At 32.3% G+C, this 18,230-nt stretch overlaps 1 pseudogene; it reads left to right on the forward strand.

Annotated features, from left to right (window-relative positions):
* Positions 1 to 6,678: 6,678 nt before the first annotated feature.
* Positions 6,679 to 16,349, forward strand: LOC133197003 (uncharacterized; annotated as a pseudogene).
* The last annotated feature ends 1,881 nt before the right edge of the window (positions 16,350 to 18,230 follow it).

Here is an 18,230-nt window from a genome sequence, read left to right on the forward strand (position 1 = left end):
AAAATTATATCTTTAATATACCATTTTACATTTTGCCATTAAAACAATGTATATATATTAAAATATGACATTTTTCTCGTATTTGCTCTATAATCTAACTGATACTCACAGTTTACTTTCTATGGATGAAATACTTGAAATCGCAATTCAGTGCATGTTTCTGTGTTTAATACTTTTAACATTCCAGTCAATCAAGCTTGGTTCGATCTACCAATCCTGCCCTAACAAAAAAATAATAAAGTTTACTATAGTCAGCTATAGTTTACTATAGTTAACTTTAGTAAATCAAAGTTTTCTGTATGGTAAATCTAAGTATTTTTACTATGAATTTCAGTTCGTCATATTTTATTTCTTTTAAATTCCTACAAGCAATTTTCCTATATTAAAAAGAAATATTACTTGTATGTTTACATTTTATTTAAAATGTTACATCGTTGGTATGCAATTTCAAATATATTAAGGCTCTTAATCTTCAAAAAAGTTCTAGAGTAAAGTTTCATAGTAAATCAAAGTATTTACTATAGTAACTTTATGATGGATTCATAAACTTCATTACACTGATACATTGCCAGCTCCAGCAAATGCTCTAACAAGCCTCTCCTTTGCTCCTTACAAATATATTCACTGCTTTAAAGGGAAAACTTCAGACGTAGTTTGCCACAATTTATTCTAGTGGTGGCGTAAATCAGATATGGATTCTCAAAAACTCGAAAGAACTTTAAGAAAAATTTGTTGAAAATAGCCTCGATTCTACACACAAGTACTCTGTAGTTGACATTCAGAGGATGCTGGAGTTCCTCATTAACAACATATATGTATTATTCGGAGACCAGGTCTTCCAAAAACTTATGTTACGCTTATTGTGCTCCTTTATTAACCGACCTGTTTTCATAATCCTATAAAGCAGAATTTTTCAAAAAAATTGACAAGAAGAAAACATGATGAAAAGAGAACACTTCAACTCAACATTCAAAGATATTTATAGAGGACATTCAATGTATGTTTAGTTGTTGAATATGGAATTTATTTCACGAGGGAATAGGATTTTTTTTTTATCTTTTCACTAGTGCGAAGCACGAGCGAAAAATATCTAAAAATCCTGTCTCACGAGTGAAATAAATTCCATATCCAACTACAAAACATTGAAGTTTCTGTTTATTACATTTTCTTTGATTTCTTTTTCCCTCTGTCTTTTCTCAACACAGTGGCATAGGCTGTGACATCATAATTGAGCGGTTGAGACGTCATAACTTAGCAATTGTGAGATTGAAAACATCGAAACATAGATTTTAGCAATATATTTTGGAGGAAATTTAGTTTTAGTCTCTATCAAGATGGTTTAATTACTATCTCTATGATCTTATGACACGCCAGAAATCACTTTTACTTACTTTGATATCCTTTCACATTGACACAGAATATCATTTTGGTATCCATTCAAACTGTGAAAGAATATAACTTTCATTATTTTTAGAAATAAATCACAATATTGCACTAATGAAAATGTAATAAATGTCGTTTTATCAGTTAACAATAGTAACTTCCATTCATATGTATGATTTGGACATATCCTATTGAAATTTATAATTACAAAGGGATTGGGCACAAGTTCTGAAAACTTATTACGCCATCTCCCTACATGTTAATTACAAGTTGATATTGTCAAATTGTTTAAAATAAAGCTTTTAAAGTATACAATATTTGCATAAATTTACAAATCGATGCATTCTGCAGATATATATGTGTGATTTTATACATAAACATATACTGATATATTAATTAATGCTAACAAGGAAATCTGCCAGAATGTTTAATAAATGTTTGAACAAAACAGCACTCAGTGAATCCCCCTCCGAAAAAAACATGTGTATCTAGAGTGTGTATTTTGTCAAATGGTAAAAGCACTATTTAAAAATTCTTTTCTGGCTCTCATATACTTTGGACAAACAAAAAATAATGATATGTATCCTCTACTTTACCACACACTTTACCACACGTGCATAAAGGACTTGATAATAAATTACAACTGTAAAGGTTGTTATTCAATACACAATTATGTAGTAGTCTGGTTTGAAGAACATTTAGTCGTCTGTTACCGTATTCAAAGTATGATGATGGAGCAGATTTTTTAGTACTAATTTTTAGATTTGAAATTAGACATTGTCTGTATATTTCTTCATACATATATGTCGCCGCGATATACCCCAGTAAACTTGAAATAAAAGACACGAGAGAGTCTGCCACTTCTGTTCTGTTCCATATTTGGACGTTTTTATTGACATTAGACAATAATTCAAAGGGCCCACTGACAACAAAATTGTATTACAAACGAGATGATTTCTGCTTTTCCATCGTCAGCATTTTTAAAATAAGGCAGTCTATCGACAGATAAGTTGATGTTACAGACAGACTTTTATACATTCTATGGTCGCTATAAATATAAAATTAGCAAAAATAAACCATAATGATTATTGGGTTATAGTTTGACTGACGTGTTTCATTGCAATTGTAAGGTCTTTGTATTATATCCAATTTGAATTCTTCGTCTACCTGATCAATACATAGGGCTTAATGCGGGTTTGTCCGGTCAACAGAGGATGCTTATTCCTCCTAGGCACCTGATCCCACCTCTGGAATTTCCGGTGTCTGTGTTTTTTGCCCTATATACATATTTGTATTGTTTGTAGATTTTTTTTTAAATCAACCACTGTTCGATAGTTTTGACTTTTTTATTATTGTAAGAAATCATATTTTAACTTATAAACTTGACGAATATGCACTTACCATTCCTAGTTAGTGATTTCTTTTTATAATAACATCAAAATTGTGCAATGTCAAAAAACATTTGCCAACGAATTGGCGATTAATATCTACGAGTTTTTAAGTGCAGATTTTAAATAACAAATTGTTGAACACTTCACAATGTTTTGTATTGGACTACATTAAAAATGTTCACTGCAGTTCTTTTTTAAAAAACAAACAAAATTGTAAATATACAACCGGTTGGTAGTACTTGAATTTGTCATTGTTTTAAAGGAAAGGTTATATGCCCAGTTCCTGTTATGTATTTCACTTTTAGGTGAGAATCAAAAGATCAATAAAAACATAGAAAATCCTGTAACCACATTCCACAATGATCTTTTAACTTCAAATTCTTTGAAATGCAGTAGCTTATAAAAAGATAATGCCAAGCATTACGTCATATCAAAAGACTTGAAAAGTAAAAAAAAAAAAGGGTTTCAATAAGTTCTAAGGAATAATCTTCAGTAGTGACAGAACTGTATTTACTTGCACACATGAATCGGGCGATTTAATCAGAGAGGTGGGTAAACAAGTCTGTATATCTCACCTAGTATAATAAGTAAACATGATATGTAGATAAAGACCACTGATATTAACGTGGACGCCATTATTTCTCATTACACAATCAACAGTGCGTGTATTCTGTAATTTTCAATAAATTGAATAAAGAAAATAGGAAGTTTTTGTTCGCTTTACTCATTATTTTAATCAAAACATATTATTTTTTTTATTTTAAGCGTGAATGCCTATAGCTTAGCGAAAATTATTCACTCTGAAAAGTTTTGTATATATACAACGAATTTTAAAAATTTCACCAAAAATGAACACATTTTGAAATTTTAATTAGAATATTGCAATTAAATAAAAGTATATCTACTGTTTATAATAATGAAAACATGAAAGAGGTGTTACAACAATGGCAAGTGTCCCAAAAACGCATAAATTCTGAACAGTTATGAAGAAATATCCACAACAATTCATATATCAATCAAATCATTTCTATACTATTTTTTCTTAAACATTTTGGATTTATTTTTCAAAGAAAAAGTTTTTCAATGACAAAAATATCATTTGCACATAGTACAAATTATACATTTCATGAGATTCATGTAAAGATACAGATATGTCTAATTTCAGTGTAATTACAAGCATGATTTAATTAAAACCTTTTTCTATTCAGCTTATCATAAAACTTATGATCATTAACTCTCGATCGTCTCTTGTTCTTTTCATTAGCATGTCTAGAAGGGGAGGGGAGGTAACTGTGTTGCAACCCCCTTTGGATTCGCAGAGAGAGAGTCCCTAACATTTGTTGTGTTTAGTAAAAGAAAATACGAGGGTCATTCAATAAATTATGCAAAAGGTCATTCAAAAAAAGAAAAAGAAAAGAAAACTACGTAAAACATTCTTAATATTTTTTAATCCCTCAAAGTATCCCCTGTCACCCTTTACACGTCTTAAGTCTTTGTACCCATGACCAGAAAACTTCATCTGTAAGGATGTCAAAATTACACTGATGATTAGCAATTCCCATAGCATATCTGAAACTGATTGTTTGAATGGGTTTTGGAATAAAATGATCTTACAAAGACTGAGATCTAGCGAATATAGGGGATGGCAAAGCTCTGTAAACTTTCCTGTCTTCAAAATGTCCTTGAATTACCATGAGAACTTGGACTTGGACATGGGAACTTGGAGAGTATTTGGACTTCCTTTGCAGGAAATCTGCTTATCTTTCCCTAATGCAATTTTATCACAAATGTTACCATTGATGGTCCTTTCTTTCAGTTTGTGTGTATGTACATGCTCTACTGGACCTCCTGAAAAAAAAATATGAAAACATGTTTAAAGTCCTTGTTTCTCTTTAAAATAATAGGACGACAGCTATCTCTCTGATATCACTTTTTTATTGGTCTTTCTTTTTCGGCTATAGAATGTGCACCCATTTTTCGTCATCCATCATGCAAGTTTATCAAGTCTTCTTTTTTCGTAAAAAAAAAGTTTGTTAATAAATAGACAATTAGCACATTTAAAGAGTGTTTTCTCTTAGGAGTTTGTAGGGAAATAAGGCAACTATCAAATAGAAATATTATTATATTCATTTGTCATGTCAGAACTCTATAAATTGTTGTAATGATGAAATGTTTAGTGTCTTAGCAATGTCCATCAATGTAAATCTGGCATATCAGATAAAATATTTTTTTTGTTTCCCCACAGAATTCAATCGACCAGTTTGACTGCTATATTTTAACTCTCCTTTTTTTACTTTTGAATTTCTGAATCCATCGGAAACATGGAGTGAAGGGGAATGACCACCTCCTTCAGGCATAACAAATAGTCTTTCGACATATTAAAATCATATCTTTAATATGAGTTCTTCAGCGATTTATGTAATGAAATACTGCTTTTACATACGCTCTTAAATTCATCTTTTTGGCAAAGATCATTTTTTAAAGTTTACACCTCAGTGTAGTTACCTTGCTCTCTTTAGAAGTGAATTTCTTTGCGAACACAATAGGAGAAGTCATGGGGTTTTTTTTACTGTGTTTAGTAGTCCTTTTATTAAATATTTAAACTGTAAAAAAAATAACATTTGATACTACTTCATTTATTATGATAAACTGTATGTTGCATTATTTATTGAATGGCCCTCTACTAGAAACGTTTAATTAAAAACTATGTATGAAGAATATTCGGTTAAGAAAAATGGAACTTATCCCATCCCCGAAGAAATGGGATTTTAGGGTTCGAAAAATCATCTTCCTTTTTTGTCAAAATTTATGGTGGTAAGCAAGAATTATTTCCCTGGGTGTTCCTCCCACTTTAAAAAAGCGATACTTGTCCCTGTAGTATTTCCTTTTAGTTGTCGTTTTAATATTAAACGTACGTTACAACAACTCTCATATCCTCTACAATCCCCCTCCCTTTAAAAAAATTCTAGATCCGCGCCTGTTGAATGGAGGAATGTATTTAGTTTACCTATAAGTCACCTCCTTCTTACATCCACTGTTTTTCTTCCCATTTAGAATTATACCTAAGGCTTACTCAAGAGCTTGGTGCAGAGGAATACATTCTCATCGTCAAGGATTAACGTTCACATTCTTTAATGCAATTGTCAACAATGCCAGACCTAAATCTAAACCGAAAGAGGAATTTATTATTTCTTATTACAAAATCTGCAGCGTAACGCTATTGTGTTTGACTCGTAAATTTTTAGTGCTGAACTTTAATCATAGGTCTGTTTTACTTTGAACTTAGAATTTAGCTGATTTATCTTGTCAAAGCATTGTGTTGAAATTGTTAACATCGCATCTAACAGTGAGAGACCACAATCTATTGATGTTTCTTGGAGGACACAGGTCATTTTAAGAAGATAAATAATACTAATAATATTGTTTTTAATTTCCTTACAAGCAAAAAGTCTTCTTGAATCAAGGTTCTTTTTCTTGGCCAGAAGTATATCTTGTACTGAAGTTTCAAGTTTCATGACATCATACCCTAACCTTGGGTCATAATGATTATAAGGGATCAGACTTTTATATAATTCCAATTTTGTGATGTACAAAAGTTTACCTACAAAATGAAACTCTACAATGAACATTTTTGTTTTACGTTAAAGAATGTACATTAAAACACACAATTTGCTCTGTATTTTGTGATTTTCAGCCCTTTTTCGGGAACATAAGAGACTGTCATCAAAGCTGACGAAGGAAGAAATGCGGGCCTTCAAGTTAGCTTGAATACAGATTAGTGGCGGAACATAATGATCTGCTATTCAATATCAATACTTTGAAAACGAACTTCGATATGAAAACTCTAGAAATGGAAGACACAATGTCAAGACTGCAGAAGGAAGTAGAATTGAAGAATTAGCTGATGCAAGAGTATAAATCCACGGATACTAACTTAGCAAAAGTCCATAAACGCCGAGAGGAAAGATCAGAGAGAGAACAAACCATTCTTTATTCCGATATGGAAAGACTGAACACTGAAATTCTTTCTCTTACTCAAGAAATAGACAGGGAACTCAAAGACGCGGGGATTAATATTTATGAATTAGAGAGAATCGCGGCGAAGGTAGAGGCTGCTGAAAAATTGATTTTGACAATGAAAAACTGAAACAGGATAAAATTCGGAGTAAAATGAATGTGGATAACAGAGATAGAGAAATTCAAAGGCTTCACGGTGTGAATGAAAACTTATCAAAAGAATTCTCTGAAAAGAGTAAGTTATTAGCGAAACTGAAAGAAAACCTTGAAAGCTGTCGCACAGAGATAACGTGGCAGGCAAAAGAGCTGGCTGTAAAATGCGACAGTCTTGCGATTACTAAACACAGTTTGAATGCAGAAAAACAAAAGGTATGTGATCTTGAAAGAGAACTGAAAATGCTGCAAGAGGAGAAAGAACATAAGCCTGAAAATGATCGAACAGATTCATTGGCGTTGCGTTTTAAGTTACTCATCAAAAACACCTGGAAGGAAGGGTTCGACTGCTCGAAGAAAAAGTTCAAATGTATCGTAACCAAGCTAGAATTCTGGGTCATGATCTTGTCAAAATTAATTATAGTTACTTCCATTCATAAATGTATGTTGACTCGATATGAAATCGAAATTAAAGGCACCTCAGACTTGGCCACATCAGTTTCATATTTGGATGTTTTGCTGACTATAGACGATAACTAACTAACAACTTATTGTATGACAAGTGAGATGCCTTTAGCTTTTCCATCGTCAAGTTTCCTTATTTATGTAGCAATATTCCGTCATCACCTGCAAATGGTGTTTATGTCTCTCAATTGATTCTATACTCAAGAGCATGTTCTGAGTACGATCAATTTTTAATTCTTTGGCAGGCTACTGACAGATAAGTTGATGTTACAGGGATTTCAACAACCTCGTTTTAAGTCAGCATTTCGTTAGTTATTTGGTCGTTAGAATGAACTTGTTAGCAAATACAATCGATCTTTGAATCGTATTTTGGCTGACATATTTAATTCCTACGAATTATTAGGCCTTTGTTTTTATATTTACATGTAAGTTGAAGGAATATACCGTCTACCTGATCATAAGGTTCACGGCGGGTGTGACCGGTTAACAGAGGATACTTGTATCTCCTAGACACCTGATCCTACATCTGGATTCCTAGGATCTGTTTTCTGTTGTTTTTGTTTTTTGCCCTGCTCACGGATTTGTATTGCTTTTTTTTGTTTTGCTTTGTTTTTTGTTTTTCTTTGTTTGTTTGTTATTTTTGTTGTTGTTGATCGTCACTGTTCGTTATCTTCGCCTTTTTACATTACGTATACATTTTTTATGAATTAAGTAAAACAATGCGCAGCACAGTTAAGGCTGCAGTAAGGAGGCGGGGCATAATTTTTACGGGAAATGCTTACTATGACATCACACAAATGTATATGTTCTTCAAATTACCGCAAAATGAAATGATTTGCTATTTTAAACTGTTGGATAGCTTTAAACTACATCAATACTAACTATTGCATGTATTTTTGTCGTTGGTTTAATCCCACAGAGCAATATATAAACAATTCACTGATCGCAATGCACTTGTCAATGTGACGTCATATCGCAAAATTTGACGCAGTTTGTATGCAGTGAGAGGCGGATCAAGTTATATTTTATACAATGAAAAATGTATTTTGTAAGTAAATAAAATATATTTGCAGATATATAAGAAGTCATTAACTTGGATGCGATGTATATTTTATGATTTTAATCGTATACTTTTCGTACATTTCCTAGACAAGCGATACTGCCGTATATTTGTATGCAGATTCATTGAAGGGTAATAGAAGGGTCGTAATAAATCGATATATTGCAAGGGCATACCCTCAATTATGACAAGCTTTTACACATAAACTCAAGAGGTATGAAGATATTTGAAAAGTGCTGCGAACCTGATGAAATCTTGCAAATGAATTAATTATATCTATATTTAATGTACTTGACCAGCAAAATACTCAGTATACGGTCTAACAAACTTGATTTTAGCAGTCATATAGTAGAATCTATATAGGTTCGCAGCACTTTTCACAAACTACAAAGAATGTTGAAAATAATTATAAATTAAACTTAGATTTTCAACGTGGTTATGCCCTTGCAATATTGGAATTTATAGATGACCTCAATACTGCAGGTATATTTGCTAAAATCACGTGACCGCCACATTACGTCACAAGTCTAGGTAAGAAATCTAATCGTCCCCAACATGTAGTTTTCAACCACATTACATTTGTCTGATAATAGTAAAGTCCTAAAAAGAATCGCCCATCCTTGTAAAGAATGTATTTTCTATATAAAAATTCGCCGATATTTTCATTTGTCACCTTAACTGTACTGCGTGTTGCTAAAGAATTCCTTTCTTCATGTAAAGTAAGAGCTAAAATTCTATTTTAAAAGACCGTCACGGTAGCTCATTCGGTAGAGCATTAGCTACGTGATCGGAAGGTCCTGTGTTCGAATCGCGACTGACCTAAGTCGATAAAAAATAGTTAGCAACTGTTCCTTCGCCAAGCGCTCGGCACTTTGAAGTGAAAGTTGCGCGTCTTTCGGATGAGACCTTAAAAACCGAGGCCCCGTTTTACGGTAGGCGTTGGCACGATAAAGAACCCTCACTGCTGAAATTTGCCGACGAATTGGATTAATATCATTTTACAAGTTTCGAAAGTGCAAATTTTCAACAACAAATTGTGGAACACTTCACAGTTTTGTATGGACTGTTACCTTGAAATGGTTTAAAACTGTTCATTCCAGTATTTTGAATATATACGAAATTGTAAGAACACAATTCGTGGGTAATACTTTTGTCATTGTTTTAAAGGGAAAGGTTATATGCCCAATTGCTGTTTTTTTCTTTCAAGTGTGAATCAAATAAGCTTTCATGATATGGAGAATCCGTAACCACTGACAAAATGATTGGTCTTTTAAATACGAATTCTTAGAAATGCATTAGTTCATAAGATAATATCAACGATTGTGTCACATAAAAGACTTTAAAAGGGAAAAATGGTTTTCAATAATTTCCATGGAACAATCTCCAGAAGTGACAGAACTGTATTTACTTGCACACATGAATCAGGTGATTTTATCAGAGAGGTGGGTAAACAAGTCTGTAAATCTCACCTAGGATGATAAGTAAACATGATATATAAATAAAGACTACTGATATTGATGTGGACGCCATTATTTCTGATTACACAATATTCAATGGGTGTGTTCTGTAAATTTCCTATTTGAACCTACATAAAGAAAATAATGACACTTTTTGTTCGTGTGACTCACTTTTAATCAAAACTACCGGGTATACAAATTTTTTTCAAAATATTTCTCCAAGGCTTCATATCTAACCCAGCAAAATATTTATTCTAAAAAGTTTAGTATAAATACAAGGAATTTTAAAAATTTAACCAAAAATAGATATGAATAAAATAAAGATAATTTAAGAAATTTTAAAACGCATGTTGAAATTCTTGCAATTTTTACCACTATGTAATTATATACCCAGTATTTAGCTATATAATAATGAAACCATAACAAGAAGCCAATGGGCCACATTGCTCACATACATGGGCACTTTGCTTAGAGAAAAGTAGAAATCAGTTCAGTATTGAAAATTTTAAATATATAAGTGGTCCCAACTTACCCCGGGAGGAGCAGGTGACAGGGTCATGATTTGAACAAACTAAATCTATATATACTTACTGAAGATGCTACTTTATTTATATGACTTCATGGCTGTAAAAGATTTTCTAACAGATTTTCTCCTATATAATTGTATTCGTATGTTAAAGTTTGATCTTCTATTGTGATCCCGCCCTACACTCAGAAGTCATGATTAGAACAATTCTGAATCTACGCTACCTGAGGATGTCTCCATATTAATATGAACAATCAGAACTTTGCTGCACTCGAAGAGATTTTTAAAGTATTTTCCCTATATATATTCCTATGTAAAATTTGATCGCCCATAATGGTCCCACCCTAGTCTCGGGGGTCATTATTTGAATCTACATTACCTGAGGATATACGACTTGTCATGAATTTGCTGTTCTTGAGAAGAAGAATTCAAAAGATTTTTCCTATGTATTCCTGTATGTAAACAAATAGAAAAATACTGTAGATCACTTAATTTTCGCGACACCTTATTTTCGCAAGATAGTTATTTACTCTTCATTAGCGGGACAAAATTTTCACAAATGGTGGTTATTGCTCTATACAATCATTAGGAATACTAATATACGCGAGAATGAAAATTTCGCGAGCTCACTGTCTTGCGTAACTACGCGAAAATAAAGTTCTCGAGAATAATACGTAATTCACAGTACATGAAGTCAAAATGGATGAATTCAAATCAAATTTTGATTTAAATTTTGAGAATATGGACATTCTTCAACTGTTTTCCAACACAGATTTTGATTCTTTTCTTGCTGATTTATAAGAGATCGGTAATCTAAATGTAGATCTAGATCTACATGTAGGCCTAGAAGAAAAACCTGAGGCTCCATTTCCCGAAACACTCACTGCATTTGATCAACCAAAAGCAAAGGTATCAATTATTAGCAAGAATTAAGATAGTAATTATTATAAATATTTCTTACTTAATCATTTAATTACTTCTAAAATAAAGTAAATTAATTACAGTTTTAGATATAAAATTATACATTATGGGTTGGACCAAGTTGAATGTGATTCCTAATAAAACCTGCATTTTCAAAGAGATTTAAAACTGTAACAAGCGAAGAAATGGATAGACTGTTTGAATCTACACAGGCAAAAACAACAAAAAGAAACACAGCATTGGGGATAAGAATTTCTCAAGGTATCTAAGCTGCAAATTGACATTTGTATAAAATCTTTCAAGAGTCAAAATTTGTTGTATTAATTGCTCAAACAAATACATGACTCCAAAAATTACAAAATGTCACTTCAAAACACAACTGAATAGGTCTATCCATTTCAAAATATTATAGATTGGAACATAGAAGTCTTTAATACCTTTTGGACATGCAGACAGTAGACATACTAGCACTTTCAAATCGACTATCACGGTTCTTTTGTGAGGCCAGGCCAAAAAGGAAACATGAGGATGACAAATCTTTGTACCACAAGAATACTCTCATTAACGTCAGGGCCGCCATTAATCGTCATTTAGCTGACCTTCGTAGAGACGTCAGTGTAGTAAGGGACAAAGAATTCCGCACTGCAAATGGTATCTTGGAGGGCCTCTTCAAAGAGCGGACGCAGTTTGGGCTGTCTAAGCCTACAAAACACAAAGATATCATAGAGATACATGTACATAATCTGCAAAAGATATATCAATACCTTAAAGGGGCGCCATCATCACCTGTAGTCTTGCGTCATGCCGTTTGGTACTTTTTGACCATCCATTTTGTTACAAGAGTGCTGGAATTTCATCATCAGCTGAATATTGACAGCTTCAAATGTTCCACTGATGAAACTGGAGAGCATGTTGCATTAAGACATGAAACCCTGCAAAAGAATAATCAAGGAGGGGTTGAGGCACATGACACCCATACTGACAAGCGGATGTACGCAACAGATGATGGAAAAATTGCTGCCCAGTTAAATTACTTAAATTATTCATATCAAAAACTGATAAAAATGCAACTTTCACGTATCACTTTCGTTAAATTCAAAATGGCGACTGAGGACCGTTTCACTCATACAGTTTGTCATTACGCATTAAACTATTTAAAGACATTTTGTCTTTTTAAACTAATAACAAAGACACAACATTGATAGTTGTTATTATCATTAATAACTGTTCAAATTTCTTTTAAAAAATGAAAATTTATTAAAAACTGTTAAAAAAAATCCTGTTTAAATAAATTTATTTTCCCAAAAATATATTTTTTGTTGTTTTAATATTTACAAAGGCTATACTTTTCATTGTTAACGTAACTACTAGTATGTCATTGTCAGTTGATTACCTGCTCTTTCGTTTACTGCCCACACCCATTCTGAATGGCGCGGAATTTAAATACGGAAAAAATAACATTTATATATAGGAAAAATTAAAGAATGTAAATGTAAGCATTGTATTATGAGTGCAATGAGAAAGAACAAATAAAAGAAATTTATTCTTCAAAAAAATGCATGGACAATTTTCATGCATTTCTAAAAATGGTTACGATTCAGTAAATATTGAATTTACTAGCCAATTTGGGCATTTGAATATATTATTTGAGCAGTTTAACAAAATAACAAATTTTTACAACAAATACAACATAAGCAAGTTTTAGAAAGGTATACATAAATGTTAATTTTCTATGGTAGTGCGTCAGCAATTTTGTGTGCAGAATAAAAACGGGTTGGATCCTGGCGACTATAGAACAATATCCATTTTCCAATAAATGTAAACAATCATACAAAAATATGTTGATTAAGAAATCCGTATTCTTATTTGTTTGATTCTGAACTCTAATAAGATTTTTAAAAATTACATCAATCATACCATTTGAACTGCTTTAAATTACTAACCAATGGATTGATTCATTTGATAAAAGGAGATAACAAACAGTAATCAAGCACAAAAGTCCATTGAAACAATACAAATCTGGAGCAAAGCAAACACGAACCTCTAAAAAAAAATCAGAGGTGTCACGTTACTTACTGACAAAAGAATGTCCCTGACAAATTTTTGATTGTAAGCAAGACTTTTATATATAATAGATCAATGACAGGCTGAATTTGGATTTCTCAAACCTCTGTTTATGATTTGTATTAAATTAACATATTATAGCGTGATTATATTGCTTCTATAGAATGTTGGTTATTTATAATTTCTAGTATGTATAAAAAGTGAAAGATAATGCCTTACATGTTATTTTGAGTAAGTGTGTCTTGCTCCTTTGAGAACGAAAATTTTAAAGAGTTCGTAACTGTAAACTCCTATTTTGACTTTTGGAGGAATAAATTTCTTTTATTTGTTTTTTATTATTGCATTCATAATTTAATATATTCAATATTCAAGCATTCTCGAGCTCCCTTGGAAGGAAAAAAAGATAGTATGAATAAATATCTATAAAAAATACGTAATTTACATGCAAAAAAATATTGCTTGCGTATGTCTACTAGAGTAGTCCCATTATTACAGTTTTACACAGTACAATAATTACTATTTTACATTTACTTGATTATTTTAGTAACAGAATGCAGTACACTGTATTTCTTATTTTAAAAATGTTGAGAAGAAATTTGCCCAGCTTAATGAACGATACTATCTTTGACAAAATCCTTTAAAAAAACTTTATTTATATTATAAACTATAATTCTACACTATCTCTTTAAAATCCTTTACCATCTGTAAGAAATGTTTTATAATGGAATGAATTCATTGGATTTTTATACTTTTCTTTTATTATCCTCTTAAATTTGAGTTTGTCTTTCAAAGAAAATATTGCTTTAATAAGAAAATGATGTAACTCGATATCTGTATTAAATATACAAATACATGTAAATTATGTTTTAAAATAGATTCTAATTATACTGATATGTTTTAATTTCAGAGTAATTAAATGTCGCACAATCTGTGAGCTTAAAACCAACCCGAGTAACCTCTTGTACGTTTCAATACTGTCTGAAGATTAAAGAATAAGTCACTACCTTCTGACATCTGATATTTTTTCCGTTTAAAATTCTACCCTACTTAAGATCTACATGTAGTGCACAGGGCAGTCATTCTGTAATAAAAGAACCAATTCAGGGCAAATAAAAATGAAGCGAAGTATCAGATCTGCCGCAAATAAGATTAAGCGTTAAAAAAGTTATTTCAGACTGTATTCAATGCTCCTTGAAGTTTGACCATATTTTAAAATAAAATTACATTCATGATAACTCTGTATGAGAGAAAATGTTCATATTTGACAATTGCATTACCTGTTACAAGATGTTTTCGGATGTGCTATGAATTTTGACCTATGACCTTGAAGGTTGCCCTACTTTCATTTTTTTTTTTTTTTTGCTAATAACGTTTGAAGTAGAGAAGATATATTTGACATTTGAATGACATATGACAAAACGTTTCCAAATGTACCACGATTTGAAACCCCATGGCTTTGAAGTTTGGCCTTATTTTTAAAAAAAATCACACTGCTGTTAAATTTTGGATGAAAGAAGATAGGGTGTTTATATTTGACATGCGCATTACCTGTGATAAGACCTTTCCAAATATACTATGAATTTTACCCAATGACCTTGACCTTGATGTTTGACCTAATTTTCGAAAAATTTTAATATTGCTGATAACTTTTGAATAAGAGACTGGCATCAAAGCTGACAGGAAGAAATGCGGGCCTTACAGAGTTACCTTGAAAACAGATTAGTGGCGGACCATAACGATCTGTTATTCAAAATCAAAACTTTGAAGACGAACTCCGACTTGAAAACTCTAGAAATGGAAGACTGCGGAAGGTAGTAGAATTGAAGAATGAACTGATGCAACAATATAAATCCACGGATACTAACAGTCCATAAAAGCCGAGAGGAAAGATCAGAGAGAGAACAAACCATTCTTTATTCCGATATGGAAAGACTGAAAACTGAAGTCCTTCCTCTTACTCAAGAAATAGAAGTCATTACCCGCGAACGTAATTTATTAGACCGGGAACTCAAAGACGCGCGGATTAATATTTCTGAATTAGAGAGAATCGCGGCGAAGGTAGAGGCTGCTGAGAAATTGATTATTGACAATGAAAAAGTAAAACAGGATATAATTCGTAGTAAAAAAACAGGTGGATAACAGAGATAGGGAAATTCGAAGAGTTCACGGTGTGAATGAAAACTTATCGAAAGAATTCTCTGAAAAGAGTAAGTTATTAGCGAAACTTGAAGAAGACTTTGAAAGCTGTTGCACATAGATAACTCGACAGGCAAAAGAACTGGCTGTAAAATGCGACAGTCTTGCGATTACCAAAAACAATTTGAATGTAGAACAACAAAAGGTGCGTGATCTTGAAAGAGAATTGAAAATGCCGCAAGAGGAGAAAGATCATAAGCCTGAAAATGGTCGCACAGATTCGTTGGCTTTGCGTGTTGAGCTACTGAACATTCATCAAAAGCACCTGGAAGGTAGGGTCCGACTGCTAGAAGAGAAAGTTCAAATGTATCGTAACCAAGCCAGAATTCTGGATCATAATCTTGCTAAAATTACCAAGATATCTCAAACTTTGCTCAGCTCAAAGACAAAGTAGTTATTCATGGGACGACCACTGTCGAAAAGTTACTTATAGAGATAGGCGAAAGTCTTCAAGGCCGACGAGCAAACATAGAGACCGTACTCAATGATTTATCAGCCCAGGTACCTTCTATTATATCTAAAGATGTACTGGCTATCAAGCAAGACGTTACGGCTGTCAAAAAGCAAGCAGAGGCTTTCAAAGCTACAGAAATAGCAAACAAATGTTTCCGTCTCGTTCAACGTATTGAGGCCTGTGAGAAAACACAAATGTTTTCACACCGCCAAAGGGTTCTACTACGAATGGCTTAAAAGACTTAAAGTTCTTTGGGCGTTAGAATGATCTTGTTTGCAAATATAATCTATCATCGGGTCGTATTTTGACTGACATATCTAATTCATAAGAATTGTTAGACTTTTGTTTTTATATTTAAGTTGAAGGAATATTCCGTCTACCTAATCAATACATAAGATTCACGGCGGGTGTTGCCAGTCGACAGGTGATGCTTGAACCTCCTAGGCACCTGATCCACATCTGGATTTTCCAGGGTCTGATTTTTTTGTCCTGCTCACAGATTTGTAGTGTTTGTATGTTTTCTGTGTTCTGTTTTGTTTTGTTTTTAATCGATCACTGTTCGTTATCTTCGCTTTTTTTCATGACGTACATTTTTGTAATACAAATGAAATGTATGGAGATAACGAACAATATTCAAGCTCAAAAGTCCATTAAACAATACAAATGTTGAGCAAACAGAGACCTCTTAAACATCAGAGGTGGGATCAGGTGCCATGGAGGAGTGAGCATCCCCTGCCAACCGGTCACACCCGTGTGCTCCTTGTCATGATCGGGAAATAACGGGAAAATCCGTCGACAATTAAGAAAATAAAGTTGCTAAAGAAGTCCTTTTTTCATGTAAAGTAAGATCTAAAGTTCTATTTAAAAATAGGTACAACAATTAATCTATAATGAAACGGACACACACAATCCACGCAGCGTTATAATGCATTACAACAATACATGCATATCAGTCGTTCCCTACACATTCAAGTTACAAAAGGTTTCATCAAATGAATCATTAAATCAGAATTTACATTTAAAGAAACATTCAAGTATCAATTATAATTATTGGAAGATACGTACAATGTTATTTTATCTTATCAATTTTTAAAACGATAATGTTTATGTCATATGTGACTATATCCTTCGTAAGAAAGATGACAAGTCAGTAAACTACAGTCGTAAAATAGGTGATAACGATAAAAATAAATCTGACAAAAACGTCTTAGTATCATTGCCCTTTATTGCTTTTTCATCAATATCTCATAAGATATACAATACTAGTAACAACATTTGTTGCATGACACCGTCAAAGTGCAATGTACAATATGCATTGCATCAATAATATAAGTAAACTAACAGATAATTAAACAGAAACAAACAATAGATCATTTCTAATAAAATTACAACTGGATGCTTCTTTACAGATCGCTAAAATAACTGTAATAAAGTCCAAAAGCCTGTAAATATAATAGGTAATATTCTAAAGTCCGCCCCAAACCCCAATACACACTAGTATTGGTGACAAACCACTTTGATTTAAGGTCAGACGATACGTTCCTCAAATATCTGTTTTGTATATCTTCGTATTGTATGAAAATATTCAAAATTTTAAATACTTTCTGATTTCTAAACTCGTTTCTAATTGTCTTTTAAAAATTGAAACACTAAAAATTGTGATATTGGCAAATTAAGTAATTCCAAAAGGATTTTATAGGAAACAACATCCTCCGGAATCTTGCACAAATGCCTGGTAAGGTACCTCAATTTTTTGCTAGTAAACAAATTAAAGTAGCAATACCTCGATGACAAAATCTTAGAAAAAAAAATATATTATTGAGGAACGTATCGTCTGTTCTTAACAATAAGCTGAAGTCCTTCCCATACATATTACAACATCAAATGTTGGAAATCATTTATAATTTTACACAGCATAATCCATGTGTTTGTTTAGAATTTTGCACCGGAGTGTTTGTTATTCTAGTAATGCAAGAAGTCGTGTTGATATCTTTGATGCATCTGCATTTTCATGCGTCTACTTCATTGTTAATGATCAAATTAATTCACAAACTTGACGAATATGAATTTTCCTTTCCTAGTTGTCGACTTTTTTTGTTTCAAAATAACATCATGTAATGGTGCAAGGATTACACCAAACAAA

The sequence above is a fragment of the Saccostrea echinata genome, unplaced genomic scaffold, assembly GCF_033153115.1.
Source record: "Saccostrea echinata isolate AGI-Se365-2 ecotype Australia unplaced genomic scaffold, CSIRO_AGI_Sech_v1 ptg000030l, whole genome shotgun sequence".
In the NCBI taxonomy this organism is placed as follows: domain Eukaryota; kingdom Metazoa; phylum Mollusca; class Bivalvia; order Ostreida; family Ostreidae; genus Saccostrea; species Saccostrea echinata.